Source organism: Nomascus leucogenys, chromosome 22a, assembly GCF_006542625.1.
Source record: "Nomascus leucogenys isolate Asia chromosome 22a, Asia_NLE_v1, whole genome shotgun sequence".
Taxonomy (NCBI): domain Eukaryota; kingdom Metazoa; phylum Chordata; class Mammalia; order Primates; family Hylobatidae; genus Nomascus; species Nomascus leucogenys.
The window spans coordinates 36622951-36645909 of record NC_044402.1 but is presented as its reverse complement, the minus strand read 5'-3'; the positions used below and the strand labels follow the sequence as shown (position 1 = coordinate 36645909).

General features: G+C 37.6%; 1 long non-coding RNA gene across 1 annotated transcript in view; it reads right to left on the bottom strand.

Moving 5' to 3' along the window:
- LOC105737988 overlaps positions 1-22959 on the bottom strand; it is a 53266-nt gene that overhangs the window by 15920 nt on the left and 14387 nt on the right. The gene's annotated exons all lie outside the window — the stretch shown is intronic.

Genomic DNA, 22959 nt, shown 5'->3' with positions numbered 1-22959 from the left:
TACCTTGGTGACTGTTGAGATTAAATCTGAGAATTTGCAAAATATTACAGGAACTCATCTTTCTCTTCAGAACCTAGGTTGTGTTATCAAGTGCTATGACTAGGATCTGTGTCCCCACCCAAATTTCATGGTGAAAGGTAATCCCCAGTGTTGGAGTTGGGAGCCTGGTGAGAGGCAATTGGATCATGGGGGTGAATTTCTCATGAATGGTTTAGTACCATCCCCTTGGTGCTGTCCTGAAAATCGTGAGTGATTTCTTGAGGGATCTTGTCCTTTAAAAGTGTGTGGTGCCTCTCCTATCTCTCTCTCTTCTGCTTCTGCTTTCGCCATGTGATGTGCCTGCTCCCTCTTTGCATTCCACCATGATTGTAAGCTTCCAGAGGCCTCCCCAGAAGCAGATGCCCGTGTTATGCTTTCTGTACAGCCTATAGAACCATGAACCAATTAAATCTCTTTTCTTATAAATTATCCAGTCTCAGAGAACAGACTAATACATCAAAGACAGATAAAACAGAACTTGAGATCTTTCAGCTCCTCTTCACTGGTCAAAAGGTAAAGAGGTTGGATGAGCAAGTATGGGGAGAGGGTGGTATCTATTGAGGATGGGAGATGAGGTCTTCCGAACCTCAAATACTTGCTATTTGTGTGGGTTTATATACATGTTGTGGGAGAAGGGGCCATAGTGATAGATGATCACATCATACAAACTAGGATAATTTTGATTGTCAGAGGGCATGCTAACCAGACATAAGACTGAGAAACAACAGATATAACTTGGGATAGTCCTTGGCAAATTGGAACATATGGTCATTCTAGGGAGTAGAAACTAGGGTCCAGCAAGAAAGCCCTGTTGGTTTGTAAGGGTTGGTAAGCCTTAGACTAGTAATTAGCATTTGACCTTGCCTTTCCTCCCAAGCTCCCATATCTATCTTCTGGGAGTGAGATTTCATATGTAGCCATATATAGCAATTGGTTGTTGCTCAGTTCATACCTTCCCCTTCTCTTCTCTCAAGTAGGTTGTGAAACAACTTTTTTTCCAGCAGAGTGATCCTTTATTTTTATAGTATAATACCATGACATTAATTTGTTGTTTTTGCAGTTGATACAAGGCCTACTTTTATTGATTACACAATTTTCTTGTACTGTTTGCAAATTTATTATAGTTTTCTGAATATCTAAAGACCTCAATGTCTCTTCCGGATATATTTCCAAAGAAATAAAACCTCAGTTTTTTCAAAATTCCATTTTTAACATTGTGGGTTTCTGCAGCCTTGAAGATGAGAAACTGGTTGTTATGGGCTGAAATGTGTCTCCCCAGTTTATACGTTGAAATTCTAACTCCCAGTATCTCAGGATGTGATTGTATTGGAGATAAGGTTTTTAGAGATGTGATTGCATTAAAATGAGATCTTTAGGGGGGACCTAATCCAATCTGACTGTTGTCTTTACAAAAAGAAGAAATTTAGACACTCAGGGAAACACCAAAACCCTGTGCAGGAACAGAGGAAAGAATGTGTGAAGACACAGGGAGAGAGTGGCCATCTGGAAGCCAAGGAGAGGGGCATCAGAATAATACCTTGATCTTACACTTCTCCAAAACTGTAACCAAATAAATTTCTGTTCCTGAAGCCACCCATCTGTGGTATTTTTTGTGACAGCTCCAGCAAAACGAATACACTGATTTTCACATATTACTTTGTTACCAATTTGTGAACTTTTTCTTTCTTTTTGTAAATCCACGAAGTCCTCCCTAGCCTAGTTGTTACTGGAGCAATCCTTGCTATTCCCTCAATGTTTATCCTCATGATACTATTAAAGCGTACTCAGCAGAAGTAAAGCATTTTACAAATTTACATATTAAACAAATAGCCCTTGAATTATGTCTCAGGTACTTTTCAAGCACTATGGTGGATTTCAGGATGTAATATGACTTTTAAATTGTTAAGATAACAATATCTAAAGATTAGGTATATATAAATATTACCACTTTTTTTGATACCTGTTACTTAACAAATGAGAGTAATTTCTTCATGATGCTAACTTTTAAGAGGGGGAAAAAAACCCTGTGTTTAAAGCAATATTTAACTTAAAGTTAAATTTTTAAAAATATTCAGAAATGCATCTTTTTAAATATAGAAATTACTAAGTTCATTTAATGGCTAATATAAAAATTAGGCTTTAGATATGTTGTATTAAATTTTAAAAAGCCAGTTGCGGTGGCTCACACCCAGGACTTTGGGAGGTCGAGGCGGGCAAATCACAAGGTCAGGAGTTCAAGACCACCTATGGTGAAACTCCATCTCTACTGAAAAATTAGGTGGACGGGGTGGTGCATACCTGTTGTCCCAGCTACTCAGGAGGCTAAGTCAGGAGAATCGCTGGAACCCAGGAGGTGGAGGTTGCAGTGAACCGAGATCACACCACTGCACTCCAGCCTGGGTGACAGAGCGAGACTCCATCTCAAAAAAAAAAAAAAAAAGTCAAAATTGGAGAGCCAAAGTGCTCTGTTTTAGGCACTTTCTGATGGTAAGTGCTTCCCAAATTTTGGTTGAAAATATGAGCATCTAACTGTCCACTGACATAGTTATAATATCAAAACCTTGATGAGGCTATCAATGTCTTGGTGGAAAATTAACTGTTATAGTGAGGACAGTCCCCCCACCAATCCTCCATTTGGCGCACAATGACAAAATGAGCCTTGAGTTTGTAGTTTGGCACTTTGAGGGATACAATGATTGTATATTGTACTCCTCTGTTGTGTTCTGCAAAAAGTAAAGTGTGAACTAATCCTCTGGTAGTCTAGTACCACTTTAGCAGCTACTGGATAAAATGACTTTCTAAGTTAATGTACTTTCTTATTAACAAATGTCAGAAATTAAGATATGGAGGGAGCCTGAGGTTGGAATTTTCCTCTCATAGGAACACATCTCTTAGCTCTTATGGATTTAACAAACTTTTAATATTTTAATGAAGGCTTTTTATGTGCGTATGCTACTTAATATTTCAAATTAAGGTCTGTTCTTCTCCTGATATGCACATGCCACTCCATTATGAACCATCAAGACGAGTGTGGTAGAAAAGCCTCTATCTGTATGGAACAGCACATGCCTTAAGCACAGAAGGTCAACAATTGTACTTTGACTAAGCTAGGGCTACTTAATGAGAACTTCAATGCTTCAGCAAAAGTGTTTTATATTTTAGTCAAAGCACCAGAGTTGGATAATGATAAGTTTCAATATGTTCTCATTCAAAAATAATTTCATAGTTATTTTAATGTCATTCTCCACTTTTAAAAGAACAACACATGCAATCTGTGGTGTGAGGGTTACCTCAGGATTTTCAGAAAAGCAGATTTTAAGCTTTAATGGGTAGTATAACTTGGTTAACTCTCACAATCTGTTTCCATTCAGACGCTAATGACCTAAATTCACTGGTTTTGTTCCTTTCACTAAGGGTCAGTGGTCTACCACTAAGAAAGAGAGATTTTAAAATCAAAAGAAAAAGAAAAGAAATCTTTAGCTATGTAGTAACAATAATTAAATGAACAAATAACTAGAAATACTTATTTAAGAAAGAAAAAAAATATCCTAGCAAACTAGAGTAATTTCTTCACTGCACTAACTTTTAAGAGGGGAAAAGAAGCACCTTTATTTAAAGCAAAATCTATTTTAAAGTTAAATTTTTAGAAGTATTCAGAATTGCATCTTCTTTAATATAAAAATTAATATAGGAATTAATGGCGAAATAATGCCATTTCTAGTGATGAATGAACGAATGCATTGGCACAAAATACTGCTTGGGTAAATCTGATCCTTAGGAAACTTCCCAGGCATTTTTATTTGCCTTCCAGAGGAAATAACTAGAAATACTTCTGGCCCAATATTACAGACACTAATGGCATTAGTATGGTCCTGAGAGAACTGCTTCTCTGAATTATTGTGGAGAAGGAAAGTACCTGGATGGTTCATCAAAAATCACACACCTTATTTAAGAGTAATTAGGGAAGAGATGTAGAGGTATACTGCTCCCGTTAAAAAAAATGTTGAATTGACAGTCTCTTGACTAGAGTTAATGTCGGAGCAAACTGATGAGAATGACAACCTAATGATATATTTGAGAGATTCTAAGCTAAATATTTGAAAATTAAATTATGCACCCATGAGTGCTACCACTTGTGCTTTATTCTCTAAGTGAAGGCACATCTCATGAGTCCTGCAAAGATGCAAAGTGAAAAGAATCTAGGAGACTATATAGCACATACTCCTGATTTAATAATGAGGAAGCTGGAGGCTCAGAGGCTTATATTGGTTTATCACCTATTAACAGCTTACTGTAAAGTTTATCACATCCTTTACACATGATAACTGGCTGTCAATGTTTTGTTAATGAAGACATCGTTCAGGAATCAAAAGCAACAACTAAAGCTTTGAAATGTGGGCCAGTTATCTATTTCTGTGTAACAAACTACTGCACAAGTCAGGTCCCCAAAGCTATAATCATTTTATTATGCTCATGGAATAACTCCATTACTGGAGGCAATTTAAAGGGGTGAAGGCTGAAACAGTTTGCACTGGAGGACATCCTTTAAAAATGATCTCTTTATTCACATCTCTAGCAGGTAGAGTGGATGGCAAAAGAATGGACATAGTTAGGAATGTTGATGGGGGAATCTACATGACTCCACCCCAGGTCAGCAGTTTTACACTGTTGTTTAGGGCTCCAAGAGCAAGTGTACCAGTAAGGAAGGTGAAAGCCTGCATAGATATTTTTATGACCTAGTTGTGGAAGCCACATAGTATATTCTAGTGGTAAAAGCAGTTATAAACTCGCCCAGATTAGAGGAGAGGTGCTGTGGAACTCATATCACAATGGGAAGAGTGTCAAAGAATTTGTGTTTTTAAACTCTATCAGTGTGGGATAGACTGGAGCAAGAAGACAGTGGTCTAGGTGAAACCCCGATGAGCAGTGACATTCATCATATGCTTTCTCAGCTAGTATCTCTGGTTGTTATTTTTCATTTAGAAGTAAGTGAAAAGGAAAAAGAATATCAAAAAGACAAAATCCGTTTCTTAAAATTCTGTTGTAATTTTTGTTAAATAATGTTGTGGGGTATTTTTTCCCCAGCTTTTTTTGTAGAAAGCCATGATCTAGTGTCTTCTTGACAACCAGTGGTAATAACAAGAATATGAACATTTTGGGGAGAAAAAAGGGAGAATATTTAGATCATAGTGATAAAAAAATTTATAACTCAGGATATCTTGTCTAAAGATTTTACATTGCTATAAGCGAAAACTGGGCAAAATACTTTTTCTTTGTTGAGCTTGAAACTTTCTTTTCACCTTGCCTTTCCATTTCTTTTCCACTACAAACACAAGGTTATAAATCTTATAGCAAGGCAAAATAAATTGGCATAGCTATTTAAAGAGAATGAATGATGAATGGGACAAAGGAATTGATTTAATTAGAATGAATCCTTCAACCTAGTCAAGATTCCTTTTATTGCTTGAATGAATTTGGATGTCCATTGGCAGTCTGCTGAACTAGGCAGGTTTTTTTTGAAGTAGGAGATTTAGGCCTATAGTGAGGGCCATTTAAATGGTTAGGAAAAGACTTGAATAAAATTTGACGGGTTAAATTTTTATGGCTGTCATTATAGCTAGGCCAAAGCCCCTAAAATTGAAATGGGTCAAGCGTTATTTGAGGGACAGTTGAAATAGGAAGCTATGGATAGCCATCTTTTGTTACATAAATATGAAGAAGCAGTGAAATACTATATGGAGATGGACTAGAGATCAAAGAGAAGGGGTGGAGAGACAGACATAAATGAAAAAAAAAATGTGCAGATAACCAGAGATGAAATATCTGGCTCCATAAAGATGTAGACAGGAGACCCTGTCTCACTTCCCAACATCATTCCAGTTTCCTGGTTTTAGTTGCTTATTAAATGTGGAAAGTATATAGAAAAATTTTATTTCATTTCAGTGAAATAGTTATGCACCCAAAATTAATTTACACCATTTAAAAACAGTTAATTTGTTTGAATTTGTATTTTTTTGTACCAAAATTGTACTATGACTTACCTCTCATGTGCAAAACAAGATACTGAATACTGTGAATGCAGATGTGGTTAACAAAAATGAATCAGACACTGATATTCTCCTCATGGAGTCCAAAAACTGAGAAAGGAAATAAGCTACACACAAATAACAGTACTACAGTGTGTATTGCATAAAATCAATTAAAAAAAGGAAAATTCATTTAACACCAATGTAGGAATTTGAAATACATTTGTGATTAAAATGCATCAAAATACCTGCTCTTGTAGATCTTATATTCTAGTAGAGAGAGATGCAAAAAATACCCAAAAGTAAATTATATAGCATATTAGGAAGCCATTAATACCATGGTTAATAAATAAAACAGATAGAGCTGATCAAGAGTATAGGATAGAAAAAGATACATTTTTAAATAGATGGTCAGAATAGACCTCACAGAGAAGGTGGCATTTATGAAAATACTTGAGGTGAGGAAATTAGCTATGAGGATATTTTGAAGGACATTCCAGGCAGATAAACTAGTCACTGGAAATGCCCACTATGGAAGTTAGCTTGGTGTATGGGAGGAATATCAAGGAGACAAGTGCAGCTTGAGTAGAGTGAATCAGACAGAAAGGGAAAACCACGAGGTGAAAGAGGCAATGGGAATGACAGATCACGTAGGCCTTTGCAGACTATTGGCTATTGTATGTTGAATGGTAAGAATAGAATCTTAGCGAGTAGTTAGAAGGATGTTGCAAAAATCCACACAAGTGGATAATGGTGGATAAAACCAAGTGATAGTAGTGGAATTTCTGAGAAGCAGTTCGATTCTGGATAAAGTTTGAAGATAGAGTCAAAAAGATTTCCTGGTGGATTGGACAGGGTTTGTGAGGGAAAGAAAGGCAGACAAAAGGTTACTGCGGCCGGGCACGGTGGCTCACGCCTGTAATCCCAGCACTTTGGGAGGCCGAGGCGGGCGGATCACGAGGTCAGGAGATCGAGACCATCCTGGCTAACACGGTGAAACCCCGTCTCTACTAAAAATACAAAAAATTAGCAGGGCGTGTTGGCGGGCGCCTGTAGTCCCAGCTACTCCGGAGGCTGAGGCAGGAGAATGGCGTGAACCCGGGAGGCGGAGCTTGCAGTGAGCCGAGATCGCGCCACTGCACTCCAGCCTGGGGGACAGAGAAAGACTCCGTCTGAAAAAAAAAAAAAAGGTTACTGCAAGTTTTTGGCCTGAGTAACTGCAAGGATATTATCACTTGAGAGAGGAAAGAGCATCTGTGGATGGAAGATCAGGAGTTCAGTTTTGGACAGGTTATGTTTGAAAGGTTTGTTAAACATTCTGGAGGAGATATCAAGTATGCAGTTGATACCATAGGTCTGGAACAAAGAAGAGAAGACTGGGTAGTATAAATCAACTTTATGAGACATTGCAAATAGATGTTTAAGGCCATTAGGTTGGACAAACTCACCAAAGAAGTGAGTGCAGATAAGGAAGAGGATTTATCAGGGATTAACACTAGGGTTTCCAACATTAGGAGGTTGATTCAAAGAGAGATTGCTGCATGTGCAGAATATAGAGAAATTGTTGTATGTAAAGTAAGATCATTTTGAATAGGGAACAATTCATGATATTTCATGGAAGAAATAACACTTTAATTAAGTCCTAAGAGTAGGAAGGATTTTGAGTGAGTAAAATTTGGGGATTGAGAGTTATGTCATAGAAAATGGGAATAGAATGAGCCATATATGAATGAGGACAGCAAGTACGTCACCCTGACTAGTTAATAGTATACATCAAGGTTTTGCAGTAGGTTATATAATATAACTTATATAATGTAGACTATGCTGAAACCAGTTGAGAAAAATGAAAGGCCTTTGTACACAGAATGATAAGGTGGGATGGTACTTTAGAAAGACTAATCTAGCAAGCAGCATGGTATGGGTTAGTTTAAAAGGGGTTGAGTTCTGTTTTCAAAAAGTGGTTTAAGGAATAAATAAAATTGTTAGAGTAGGTAGCTAGTCGGGTATGAGCAGGGCAGGAGAGGGTTCCCCACCAACACACACCAGGAGTGTTGACCATCAGGTGATGGTCAGGCAGTTGTTAACCATTTCTCTAAAGTAATAATTGGTTGTAGCCAGCACCAGGGAAAGGCAGTCTCCTGATAGATAGAAAACACCTGAAACTGATCAGCAGCCACCCAATAAGGTCTCAGGAGTCGGGAGAAGTAAGCCAAGATCCCAGAAGCAGGCCAACATATAAAACCCCAAGTCACTTGGTTTCTCAAGTTGTCCGCTTGACCCTCTTCCAAGTTGTATTTTCCTTCTTTTCTTTCCTTTCCTTACTTTTCTAAAACTTTTTAATAAACTTTCACTCCTGCTCTGAAAGTTGCCTCAGTCTTTTTTTCTGCTTTATGCCACTCAGTCGAATTCTTTCTTCTGAAGAGGCAAGAATTGAAGTTGCTGTGGACCTGCATGGATATGCTGCCGGTAACTCGGGGTAATGCTGATCTCTGCCAACGCTAACAAAATGATATATAAGAAAATGTATCAATTAGCAAGAATAGCAGTCTTGAAGGTCAATATAGGAGACAGAGTTTACCTCTGCTACTCATCCTGGACAATTGCAGGCTGTGGTCTACTTTGTATCATTATTGAATATTAATAGTGGGATAAGGTGTTGTATTAATACATGGGTTACAAAGACAATAGCATTAATTGAGAATATCTGAATCCACAGTTTTGGTCAGAATGATAGATATTAGATAGATAGATACATACATGTATACATAGAGAAAGAAGAAAGAGAAAGAGAGAAGGAGGCCATTGGGCGCTCATATATTTGGTCAAACATTATTTTGCGTGTTTCTGTGAGGATGTTTCTGGATGCGATTAGCATTGGAATAGGTGGACTGAGTAAAGCAGATTGCACTCTCTAATGTCAGTCAGCATTATCTAATCAGTTGAAGGTGTGACTAGAACAAAATGTTGGCCCTTCTATGAGTAAGGGGGAGCTCCTAACAGCCTTTGAGCTGGGACCTCAGTTTTTTTTAGGTCTCGAACCTGGGACTACACCGTTGGCTCTCCTGGGTCACCAGCTTGCTGATTGCAGATCTTGGGACTTGTCAACCTTCATAACTGCATCAGCAAATTCTTTATAATTAAGTCATATCTCTATACATCTATACATCTATATATTTTCTATTGGTTCTGTCTCTCTGGAGAAACCTGACTAGCATGCTCACTAAAAAACTGGGGAAATTATCAAATAGGTGTGATCAAAGGAAAAGTTATTCTAGTAGAGTGTGGCCTTGCACTAGGTGATAATTTCTTAATGCCAGTGCTAGGATGGTAACTTTCATACTAGCAGGTGAGGACTACCAGTCTTTCACTTTGTAATTGCACTAAGCTTGCACCTAAAGTACAGCCTCTGTTCTATAGCTGTAGCTATTGCTTTAACTTGTGTTCTACTGTGTTATGCTGTGTAATGCTGAAACTAAAAAAGTGCTTTTCTCATTCAGTGTGTGGCCTATATGATTCCTGCTGTTAACAAATCAGTTTCTTTCTAGGCCCTGTGGCATTTGTCATTTTGGACCCTATCTCTCTCCTATCTATATTGAACTATGGTGGCACACAGAGTGTTGTAGGTAATCTTTATGTTACTTAATTTTGTTTACTCCCTCACTACCCCTAGAGTATAAGGATAATTAGTTCAAGCAGGTTGTCTGTTTTGCTTAGTATTATATTCCCAGTGCCTAAAACAGTGCCTGACACATAGGAAGTACTCAACAAATATTTGATGATTAAATGGCTGAATGAAAGACTGAATGTGGGGGGATAAGTCTTTCAAGTTAGATGTACCATGATGAAAGCTTTTATACTATGAAGCTATTTTTAACCCTAAACTACTTCCAGTTTTGTATGATCAAGTATTAAGATACATACATGTATACATAGAGAAAGAAGAAAGAGAAAGAGAGAAGGAGGCCATTGGGCGCTCATATATTTGGTCAAACATTATTCTGGGTGTTTCTGTGAGGATGTTTCTGATGACAATCATAGTTCCATTTTAAGGTTTTGTTTTTTTTTCTTTTTAGAGATGAGGGTCTCATCCTTTTGCCCAGGCTGGAGTACAGTAGTGTTTGTGAATGTAGCTCACTGTAGCCTTCAACTCCCGATGCTCCAACCCCAGCCTCCAGAGTTGCTGGGATTACAGGTGTGAGCCACTGTGCCCAGCCCATTTAAATGTTTTTGTATCATCTTTAAGATATTGTAAATTAAGAGTAGATTAACCTGTTTAAGTTTTGTGTTCAAAAGGAAAAAGCCAGGATCAAGAAGAGACTTGAAAAGGTTTTATAGAGAATACTCTAATAAAGTGAACTATTTATACCAATGTGGACAAAACCTAATATAGTATAATGGGAAGGAAATAATGATGGCAGTAACAGTGAAATGGGGTACATGGGATAGATGTTAAATGCTGCAGCGGGAAAATCAACATGGCCTCCCAACTGACTATATTGATGGAGGCAAGGTCTATGAAGTTTAAAAAAAAAAAAAAAAAGAAGAAGAAAAGGCTGGATATTGTGGCTCAAGCCTGTAATCCCAACACTTTGGGAGGCTTAGATGGGAAGATAACTTGAACCCAGGAGTTCGAGACCAGCTGGGCACCATAGTGAAACCCCATCTCTACCCAAAATAAAAAACTTAGCCAGAAACTGTAGTGTGCACCTGTGGTGCCAGCTATTTGGGAGGCTGAGGCAGTAGTATCCCTTGAGCCAAGGAGTTTGAGGCTGCAGTGAGCTATAATTGCACCATCGCACTCCAGCCTGAGTGACAGTGAGACAAAAAAAATAAAGAAAAAAGAAAATCAAATTCTAAAAACTCTTAAGTTGAAAGCTTGGATGCGTAGAGAAAATGCCCAAGCCATTAGCTGAAGTAGGGAATTAAATAGGATAATTCATTTTAACTAGGAATCTGGGAAATTCAACTTTATGAATATGGCCTTTGAGATTCTGTTATGGTCTCACAACAGATTAAGCAAATAGGTAATTAGAAATGAGAATGAAGGAGTAAAGTGATGGATGTAGACTTGCTGGTGGGCCATAGAGAAATCACTTTTATTGTTTGTTTTTTTTTCTGGAGACGGAGTTTCGCTCTTGTTGCCCAGGCTGGTGTGCAGTGTTGCTATCTCAGCTCACTGCAACCTCCACTTCCTGGGTTCAAGAGATTATCCTGCCTCAGCCTCCTGAGTAGCTGGGATTACAGGTACCTACCACCATGTCCGGCTAATTTTTTGTATTTTTAGTAGAGATGGGGTTTCACCATGTTGGCCAGGCTGGTCTTGAACTCCTGAATTCAGGTGATCTGCCTGCCTCAGTCTCCCAAAGTGCTGGGATCACAGGTGTGAACCACCGTACCTGGTGAGAAATAATATTTAAAGCCACTAAATATTTTTTAGTGAGAGAGAGCTGGAGAAGAACAACAATAACAAAAAAGAAGGAGATAAGGGAATAGGGGTGAAGATGCATATATTGAGGAAAAGAAGCCAAGAGAAAAGACAGAGAAGAAATGGCTGTAGAAGTCAGAGGAGAAGAGAAAGGGACAGGGTCAGGCAACCATAATCGGAAGGAGAATCTTCCATAGTAGCTCTCAGGTCATAGAGGAGAAAAATTTTTTAAAATTTTAAAAAGTATATAAAAAAGCATATAAAAGCATATTTAAAAAGTATATAAAAAAGTATATAAAGTATATAAAATTATATACAATATATAATATAATATATAATATATTTATATATAATTATAATATATAATTATATATAAAATTTAAAAAGATATATATATTTGAGTTGATGACTATGTTATTGTTTGTTTGTTTGTTTGTTTTGAGATGGAGTCTCGCTCTGTCACCCAGGCTGGAGTTCAGTGGTGTGATCTCGGCTCACGGCAACCTCCGCCTCCCGGGTTCACGCCATTCTCCCATTCTCCCCGAGTAGCTGGGACTACAGGTGCCCGCCACCACACCCGGCTAATTTTTTTGTATTTTTAGTAGAGACGGGGTTTCACCGTGTTAGCCAGGATGGTCTCGATCTCCTGACCTCGTGATCCGCCCACCTCGGCCTCCCAAAGTGCTGAGATTACAAGCGTGAGCCACCGCGCCTGGCCGACTATGTTATTGTTAAACTTTAAAAGAACAGGTTAAATTTTGTGGCAAGAATTACAAAGGAACAAAGAGCAGATAAGAAAAAAAAAAAAAGAGAAAGCTGGGGTAGATGAATCTTTATTGAAATTTAGCTGTAATGGCTGTAAATAACCCTGGAAGTATGTACAAAAATACACTCCTTGAGGAATCCCAGTAATTCTTTTGGAATGATTACCAACTTTTGATTTGAATCTGTGCTAAAATACCTGGAATACTTTAGGCCTTTTTCACTTTTTGGTCTATAAATTCTTTTGTCTCAAAGAAGCTTGTTTCTGAGAGTCTCAATCAATTGTCCACTTTGGTCAATTTACAGGATAGCACTGCAGAGTCCATCTGAATACACAGACAATATGTATGAGAGTTAATTAAGGAAAGTATTGATGAAAGCATAATTTGTTTCTGAAGCTTATCAACTGAAATGGATTAGCAAAATAGCAGACCTGACACATCTATTTCCTGGGGAAACAAATTATATTTATTTTTGAAATATTATTCATAAGATTTTACTTGAACTCGATAAATGTAACTGTCTTGATGGTATCATCGACAAACGTTTTTTGTTATGTGAGAGACTATACTGATATCTAGGCAATGATATAGACTCATAGTGGGTTATCATAGCATGATAGAGGCTGGGGTCACCAGTAAGCAACTCAGTTTTGCAAGGTAACCTATTGTGCATCTGTCTGCATGGAGAAGTCAATCTTTTTGTAGATTCTAAGTATTCTTAAATTTATGTTTTCCATTTGTTCATCAAAGCATGTATTTATTGTTCAAGCTTTCATTTTTCTGTACCATTACATTTTCTTAGTAACATCTGGAAGACATTTCTTAATGTTAAATTAAAATGTTAGCAAGAAGCTTACACATGTATGACCTAAACTGGAAGCTGAGGAACTGAGTCCCATTGCAGTAAGTAATATTTTGTGCACTGAAGTGAGGATTTATTACTAAACTTGAACATTCACAATGAGTGATGTCACTCTCATTGGCTGACATATCCAGCTTTCTTTCTGGATTTTCACTTAGCTATAAGTTCAATAAGAATTTTTCATACATCTTCTGTCAAGAAAAATAGAGTAATCTCATCAAAACTTGGCATAGCAAGAATTTGAAGTGTTGTTACTTTTTGACTATTATAGTAAATGAATGACAGAAATAATATATGTTGTCATGACTGTTATTTCTTTGCTTTTGAGATAGGAAAATTTTCTTTTATAATTAAGTTATTTTAGCTAAACTATTTGCATATAATTGTTTATACAATGACTCCTAAAATACATTCAGGGAATTCTTAAGTCATTATTAATAAAAAATGCTTTGCAAAATATAGACATATGATGTGAAACCTCATAAATATCCTCAGTCTGTATCCTGATAAAATAAGCAGAGAAAGATTAACAAATACATAAACTTTACATAACATATACATAAACTTTATTTTTTAGCCCTCAAAAATCTATGGATATGCATTGTTTTTATGAGAATTTGTATTCAGGAAAAGATGCTTTGAAAGGTATAGTTTAAATTGATCTTCCTATAGAAACCATGTTACCATAGAAAGTCACTTTCCTGACCAAAGACATGATGCCTAACTTCTAGAAGAAATGATTGCTGATATCATAGATAACAAATTAAAAGTAATATGAACTGTCTTTTACTTGGAAGACTTTCCAAAGATATACACGTCAGCTAAACAGAGTGGTGCAATAGCTAATCTTACATCTAATTAATGAATGAAATGATCAATAGAAGTGAATATGCAGGTCAAGGACAGAAGGTGGGGACAAGAGAAAACATCCAAAGTTCCCCTGGGAGTGAAGGCCAGACAGTTTCCAAGATGGAGCCAGGACTTGGCAAGGCTTCGTGGAAGAAGCATGTGGGCAGACGGCATGAGACCGTTTAACAAATCACTGCTGGTGGTGCCTTTAATATTGTAGATATTTTTAAATCTTAGATGTACCCATTATGTTGTAGATATGCATGTGTTTTCGAAAAAATACAGTGACATCTTTATTTGTCTGTATGTGTGATGATCCCCTTCTCTTTACCTAAATGACATTGTGCTTTAGTTAGGTATTTTTCCATTTCCATTTTTTTTTTTTAACTCAACAGTATGTTTTCAAGATTCTTCCATAGTGTTCTCAGTAATCCAGTTCATTGCTTCTACAAGCTGCTTGATATATTAGGATATTGATTTAATGCCATTTACTCTTGCCTCCATGGTATAATCAAGCTCTGGAAAGTGAGATTTTTTTTTTTTTTTTACTTCAGTGAATTCCTGGACTGTCTTATAAACCTAAATAATAATTGAAAATCATATTACTCTTAATTCTCCTAAAAAATATTGAAATACAGGCAGTCCCTGACTTACGATGTTTCGGCGTACAATTCTTTTACTTTACAATGGTGTGAAAGCTATACATATTCAGTAGAAATTGGACTTTGAATTTTGAATTTTGATGTTTTATTCGGCTATGAATGTGTGGTATGATACTGTCTCTTGATGTTGGGCAGAGACAGCAAGCCACAGTTCCCACTCAGCCAGGCAATCATGAGGGTAAACGCCAATACCCTATGGTGTACTGTGTTGCCAGATGATTTTGCCCATCTGTAGGCTAATGTAGTGTTCTAAGCATAGTAATGTAGGCTAAGCTAAGCTATTATATTCAATAGGTTAGGTATATTATATGCATTTTCTACTCATGATATTTTCAATTTATGATGGGTTTCTCAGGATGTAACCCCATCATAAGTCAAGAAGCATTTTAAAACAGGGACTATTTAAATAGAGTTTTAAAATATTTTGCAATACTTGAAGTTACAAAGTAAGTTTTTAATTTACTGAAATTGATTTAGAACCATCTGCATAAGATCCACCTTGTTGGTCTTTTTTCCAACTTTTATTTTAGGTTTAGGGGGTACTTGTGCAGGTTTGTTACATAGATAAATTGTGTGTTGCCGAGGTTTGGTGTATGGTTTATTTCATTAACAAGGTTATGAGCATAGTACATGATATGTAGTTTTCGGATCCTCAGCCTCCTCCCATTCTCAACCCTCAAGTAGGTGCTGGTGTGTCTCTTGCTGCCTTCTTTGTATCCAAGTGTACTCAATGTTTAGTGCCCACTTTTATGTGAGAACATGTGGTATTTGGTTTTCTGTTCCTGCATTAATTCACTTAGGATAATAGCCTCCAGCTGCATCCATGTTGCTGCAAAGGACAAGATTTTGTTAATTTTTATGGCCATGTAGTATTCCATTCACCTTGTTTTTATATTATACATATAAACAAAAGCATCTCTAAATGATGTTTCTCAAGATACACAGTGAACTACAGGATGGAATCAACAAAGGATTTTACTGTAATCTGTGTTTAGGAAACATAGGAGTTTACTTATTAAATATATTTGACATAAAAGCTGTGAAAAAAAGAACAAAGCTTTTAGCACTAGAGTGGTGCTGGTGCTTAACACTGCCCTGTAGTAGTTAGATTCTGCAAACCCGGGTGGAACCTTCTTTCATATCTTGGCTCTAACATTTGCTACCTGTCTCACATTTGGCAAGGTTCTCTGCCTCTGTTTCTTTATCACTAAAGATTATTACTAAATTAAAATATGTTGCTTTTGGTAAAATTGTTAGAACATTACCTGATACATTATAAACCATACATATATGGATGATGAGTATAAAATCATTCACAAAAATACCTTTAACCTATTGTGGTTGATTCTAATTTTTTTTACTCAGTTTAATTTTCCTATGAACAGTGATGGTCATATGTACTACGTTGATATAATGACTCGTGATATACAATTTTAAAAAATTAACACAGATTGTTATCTTCTTGGAAAATTGTAATGTACAGAAACCATTTAAAAATGCGGAGATGTCCTGCACAGAAAAGAAAACCCTACTTATCATTTCTTAGACAGTACTTCTAAAGTTTACTTGTTCATAGAAATCTTTTCATCTAAACCGGGTTTAGCAGATCAAATTCTAAGATGGACTCCCCACAAGATTTCCTGCCTTAACCTTTTGATTTGTGAATATAACAAAAGAGTATGCCCTGGTTCTGTTATCTTACGTTGAAAAAGTGATTTTTCGGATGTAACTAAAGTTACTGAACAGTTGACTTTGAGCTAATCAAAAGGGAGACTATTCTGGTGGGCCTAACCTGATCACATGAATCTTTTGATAGCAGAGTCAGTTTTCTCTAGTTGGCGGCAGAAAGAAAATCAGAGAGATTCAAAGCGTAAGAAAGATGTTGCATGCTGTTGTGTTCATGGCTTTAAAAATGGAAGGGGCCACATGCAAGGTCAAACAATTGCCTTTAGGAGCCTGGGGTAACTCCCATCCAGTAGCCAGCAAGGAACCGCAATCCTACAGTGGCAAGGAACTGAATTCTACCAACAACCTGAGTGAGTTTAACAGCAGATTCTTCCCTACAGCCTACAGATTGGCTGATACTTTGATTTTGGACTTGTGAGGCCCTGAGCAGAGAATCCAGGCATGTGCACCCAGACTTTTGAACTAATGAACTATGGGATAATAAAGAGATGTCACCTTCAACTACTAAATTTGCGGTAATGTGGTACACAGTAATAGAGAATTAATACACTAGAACACAACTCCGAATCAAAATACACAATAAGAGAGTAAGTGCAATTTCAACATGAAAAGAAAGATTTAAGAGAGGATTTCATGTTGATTTCAAGTTTGGTTATGCCTTACTGGTACAAGAAAGCAAAAATGTCAGTTTGTGAAGGGGTAGCATTGTTTTACATACACTATGTTTTAAAAACAACACCCTATAAAAAGTAGCAGTGATAAAGCAAGGCAAGAACAAACAAAATTACTAACTCCTTTTTGTGGACTTACTCTGTTTCTCTTGTCTGGAAAGACTTTTCCACTATTCCACCACCTCAAAAAGAAATCCCATAACCCTTTAACTATCAAATCCTTACCCTTTTTTCCTTCCTCAGCTGAAAACAACCACTCTCTCCATAGATCTTTCTATTGTGGACTTTTCTATGAATAGATTCATATCATATAGGGACTTTTAAAACTGGCTTATTTCACTTAGCATAATGTTTTCAAGTCACATCAATCTTGTAGCATGTATCAACCCTTCATTTTTTATGGCCAAGTAATATGCCGTTGTATAGATATACCACATTTATTTACCTATTTGTACATTGATGAACATTTGGGTTGTTTCCATCTTTTGACTATTATAAATAACTGCTATAAACATTTGTGTACAAGTTTGTGTATGAACATATGTTTTCATTTCTGTTGGATATATCCTAGGAGTGAAATTTCTGGATAACATCTGCATTCTGTTTAATCCATTCAGGAACTACTTGACTTCATAGAAAATTCACCATTTTACATGCCCAACATCTCTGTATTTCATTCCAGGATATTCTTACCCCAGAATTTACTAAATAGGTTTCCTTTCTTTGGAAGATTCTTAGTCTTCAATAAGCAGCTTCATGACTTTTCCATGATACTCTTCCATCCTGACGCAAGTGAAATTATTCCATCACTTTCCACCTTATGATCTCCATCCGTTTACCTCCCTATCACACACATGGTTCTATAGCATGATCGTTGTGTTAGTTAAGGTTTCTGTTCCGAAAAAACAAAACCATGAAGAAAGAGGCTTTCTACAGGAAATTACTTTTTTACAAAAGCATTGCAAGCAGATTATCATTAGACTTTTTGCTATAAGATCACAAATCCCTGCTATTTCCAGGGCTACTTCCACTGCCATCATATGTGCTGATGGTTGATGACAAGGGAGCAGAACATTCAGCCTGTCTGAAGCAAAAACCTTCCTGTCAAAACTTGCTTGCCAGCCACCACTGCCCCTAAATGCCCTGTGAATGCAGCTAATTCACATATAGAAACCCAGTTTCCAACGGAGTCTATGTTGTATGATTTTTATCCTCCTAACCTCTCCAAATAAGAGAGTAAAATGATGTATGCTTAAACAAGTTCAAGTAACTACCAGTTTCTGTGTAGTTGAGTTCATTTCTCTGGTTGTTCCTCAGTGACTTTGGAGTGTCTCATCCTCAAACCCCACATCCCTTCACACTTGGCAATAGCAGCAGTTCTACTTTGGACTGTTAAGAATTATGCAGGTGGTTCCCCAAATCAACAGAATATACATTCTTTTCAGCACCACACCACACCTATTCCAAAATTGACCACATAGTTGGAAGTAAAGCACTCCTCAGCAAATATAAAACAACAGAATTTATAACAAACTCTCTCTCAGACCACAGTGCAATCAAACTAGAACTCAGGATTAAGAAACTCACTCGAAACCGCTCAACTACATGGAAACGGAACAACCTGCTCCTGAATGACTACTGGGTACATAATGAAATGAAGGCAGAAATAAAGATGTTGTTTGAAACCAACGAGAACAAAGACACAACATACCAGAATCTCTGGGATACATTCAAAGCAGAGTGTAGACAGAAATTTATAGCACTAAATGCCCACAAGAGAAAGCAGGAAAGATCCAAAATTGACACCCTAACATCACAGTTAAAAGAACTAGAAAAGCAAGAGCAAACACATTCAAAAGCTAGCAGAAGGCAAGAAATAACTAAGATCAGAGCAGAACTGAAGGAAATAGAGACACAAAAAAACCTTCAAAAAATCAACGAATCCAGGAGCTGGTTTTTTGAAAAGATCTACAAAATTGATAGGCCACTAGCAAGAGTAATAAAGAAGAAAAGAGAAGAATCAAATAGACGCAATAAAAAATGACAAAGGGGATATCACCACCGATCCCACAGAAATACAAACTACCATCAGAGAATACTATAAACACCTCTACGCAAATAAACTAGAAAATCTAGAAGAAATGGATAAATTCCTTGACACATACACTGTCCCAAGACTAAACCAGGAAGAAGTTGAATCTCTGAATAGACCAATAACAGATTCTGAAATTGAGGCAATAATTAATAGCTTACCAACCAAAAAAAGTCCAGGACCAGACAGATTCACAGCCGAATTCTACCAGAGGTAAAAGGAGGAGCTGGTACCATTCCTTCTGAAACTATTCCAATCAATAGAAAAAGAGGGAATCCTCCCTAATTCATTTTATGAGGCCAGCATCATCCTGATACCAAAGCCTGGCAGAGACACAACCAAAAAAGAGAATTTTAGACCAATATCCTTGATGAACATTGATGCAAAAATCCTCAATAGAATACTGGCAAACTGAATTCAGCAGCACATCAAAAAGCTTATCCACCATGATCAAGTGGGCTTCATCCCTGGGATGCAAGGCTGGTTCAACATACGCAAATCAATAAATGTAATCCAGCATATAAACAGAACCAAAGACATAAACCACATGATTATCTCAATAGATGCAGAAAAGGCCTTGGACAAAATTCAACAACTCTTCGTGCTAAAAACTCTCAATAAATTAGGTATTGATAGGACGTATCTCAAAATAATAAGAGCTATCTATGACAAACCCACAGCCAATATCATACTGAATGGACAAAAACTGGAAGCATTCCCTTTGAAAACGGGCACAAGACAGGGATGCCCTCTCTCACCACTCCTATTCAACATAGTGTTGGAAGTTCTGGCCAGGGCAATCAGGTAGGAGAAGGAAATAAAGGGCATTCAATTAGGAAAAGAGGAAGTCAAATTGTCCCTGTTTGCAGATGACATAATTGAATATCTAGAAAACCCCATCATCTCAGCCCAAAATCTCCTTAAGCTGATAAGCAACTTCAGCAAAGTCTCAGGATACAAAATCAATGTGCAAAAATCACAAGCATTCTTATACACCAATAACAGACAAATAGAGCCAAATCATGAGTGAACTCCCATTCACAATTGCTTCAAAGAGAATTAAATACCTAGGAATCCAACTTACAAGGGATGTGAAGGACTTCTTCAAGGAGAACTACAAACAACTGCTCAAGGAAATAAAAGAGGATACAAACAAATGGAAGAACATTCCATGCTCATGGGTAGGAAGAATCAATATCGTGAAAATGGCCAGGTAATTTATAGATTCAATGCCATCCCCATCAAGCTACCAATGACTTTCTTCACAGAATTGGAAAAAAACTACTTTAAAGTTCATATGGAACCAAAAAAGAGCCCGCATTGCCAAGTCAATCCTCAGCCAAAACAACAAAGCAGGAGGCATCACGCTACCTGACTTCAAACTATACTGCAAGGCTGCAGTAACCAAAACAGCATGGTACTGGTACCAAAACAGAGATATAGACCAATGGAACAGAATAGAGCCCTCAGAAATAATGCCGCATATCAACAACGATCTGATCTTTGACAAACCTGACAAAAACAAGCAATGGGGAAAGGATTCCCTATTTAATAAATGGTGCTGGGAAAACTGGCTAGCCATATGTAGAAAGCTGAAACTGGATCCCTTCCTTACACCTTATACAAAAATTAATTCAAGATGGATTAAAGAAAGTCAGGAAACAACAGGTGCTGGAGAGGATGTGGAGAAATAGGAACACTTTTACACTGTTGGTGGGACTGTAAACTAGTTCAACCATTGTGGAAGTCAGTGTGGCAATTCCTCAGGGATCTAGAACTAGAAATACCATCTGACCCAGCCATCCCATTACTGGGTATATACCCAAAGGATTATAAATCATGCTGCTATAAAGACACATGCACACGTATGTTTATTGTGGCACTATTCACAATAGCAAAGACTTGGAACCAACCCAAATGTCCAACAATGATAGACTGGATTAAAAAAATGTGGCACGTATACACCATGGAATACTATGCAGCCATAAAAAATGATGAGTTCATGTCCTTTGTAGGGACATGGATGAAGCTGGAAACCATCATTCTCTGCAAACTATCGCAAGGACAAAAAACCAAACACCACATGTTCTCACTCATAGGTGGGAATTGAACAATGAGAACACATGGACACAAGAAGGGGAACATCACACAGTGGGGACTGTTGTGGGTTGGGGGGAGCGGGGAGGGATAGCATTAGGAAATATACCTAATGCTAAATGACGAGTTAATGGGTGCAGCACACCAACATGGCACATGTATACATATGTAACAAACCTGCATGTTTTGCACATGTACCCTAGAACTTAAAGTATAATAATAATAATAGTAAAAGAATTATGCAGGTGGTGGTGAGGGAATGGGGGGGAAATGTGCCTCGCCTATGGAACAGTATCATTGACTATTTATTTCTTTTATTTACTCACAGTCAAGTTGGTGTGTATCTGCAAAGGCGATAGAAAGGAGTTCTTACATATGCATATTCTGAAGAAGGATGTTACCCTTACTGAAAAACTTATTTCAAGATGTTTAATCAATCATGAGAAAAATAAAGAGACATCCTTATGAATGGAGAATAATGTGCTCAGGGTTTTTTCCTAATTCTCCATGTGAATGAAGAGCTGTGTTATTCTAAATATAGTGTTTGTCATAAGGCAATTGTGTTGATTTGAGTCCTTAGTCGCTGTGACACTGATAGAATTCCTCTCTCCAGTTGGAAGGTAAGTTGATAGATTCTTGCCTCACTTTTGGGCATTTACAAAGTGAAAGTGTCTTCATATTCCAAGTTACGATCCTCATAGAGATGCAGGAAGAGTCCAAAACTATCAAGGCAGACATAGAAATGCACCATTGAGCTCGGCTGTTGAAAGCATCTGATGGTGGCCCATTCTGACGAGACATTGGATTTCTCTAGTAGGAAAGTTTGGTTTGGGGACTCCTGTCTTTCTGTCTGAGACTCTACCTGCCGCACTCTCTTTCCCTTTCTTGTCAACAACATCAGATCTGCATTGCAGTCTGAAGGATTTCTCTGCCTGATCCTGCTTCCTCCTGTTTATTCTTTACAGTTGTTTCTAACTGCAGAGTCTCTTGAAAGGCTACTCCCATCTGGCCAGGCGTGGTGGCTCACGCCTGTAATCCCAGCACTTTGGGAGGCCGAGGCGGGCGGATCACGAGGTCAGGAGATCGAGACCATCCTGGCTAACACGGTGAAACCCCATCTCTACTTAAAAATATACCGACAAAAAAAAAAAATTAGCCGGGCGTGGTGGCAGGTGCCTGTAGTCCCAGCTACTCGGGGAGAATGGGAGAATGGCATGAACCCGGGAGGCGGAGCTTGCAGTGAGCCAAGATGGCGCCACTGCACTCCTGCCTGGTTGACAGAGTGAGACTCCGTCAAAAAAAAAAACAAAAAGTAAGTCTACTCCCATCTTGCTGTCTGCTTCTCAGATGACCTAAATAAACATTTTAAAAATTATAATTGGTGAAACCCCATCTCTACTAAAAATTCAAAAATTAGCTGGATGTGGTGGTGGGTGCCTGTAATCCCAGCTACTCGGGAGGCTGAGGCAGGAGAATCGCTTGAACCTGGGAGGTGGAGGTTGCAGTGAGCCGAGATCACTCCACTTCACTCCAGCCTAGGCAATAGAGTGAGACTTTGTCTCAAAAAAATAAATAAATTGTTTTGAAGATGGTGAACATGGGATTATCACCTCACCTGAGAATAGGAGTGAGAGAAATTGGATAAATATAGAGAAGTGAAGTTATTTCAATACGAATTTTTAAATTTAAAGTCATGTAGATTCTGAGGTGAGATCATATTAGAAGACGAGTTAGAAATGGACTACTTAGCGAGCTTTCAGAAAAGAGTCAACGTCTAGGTACATAT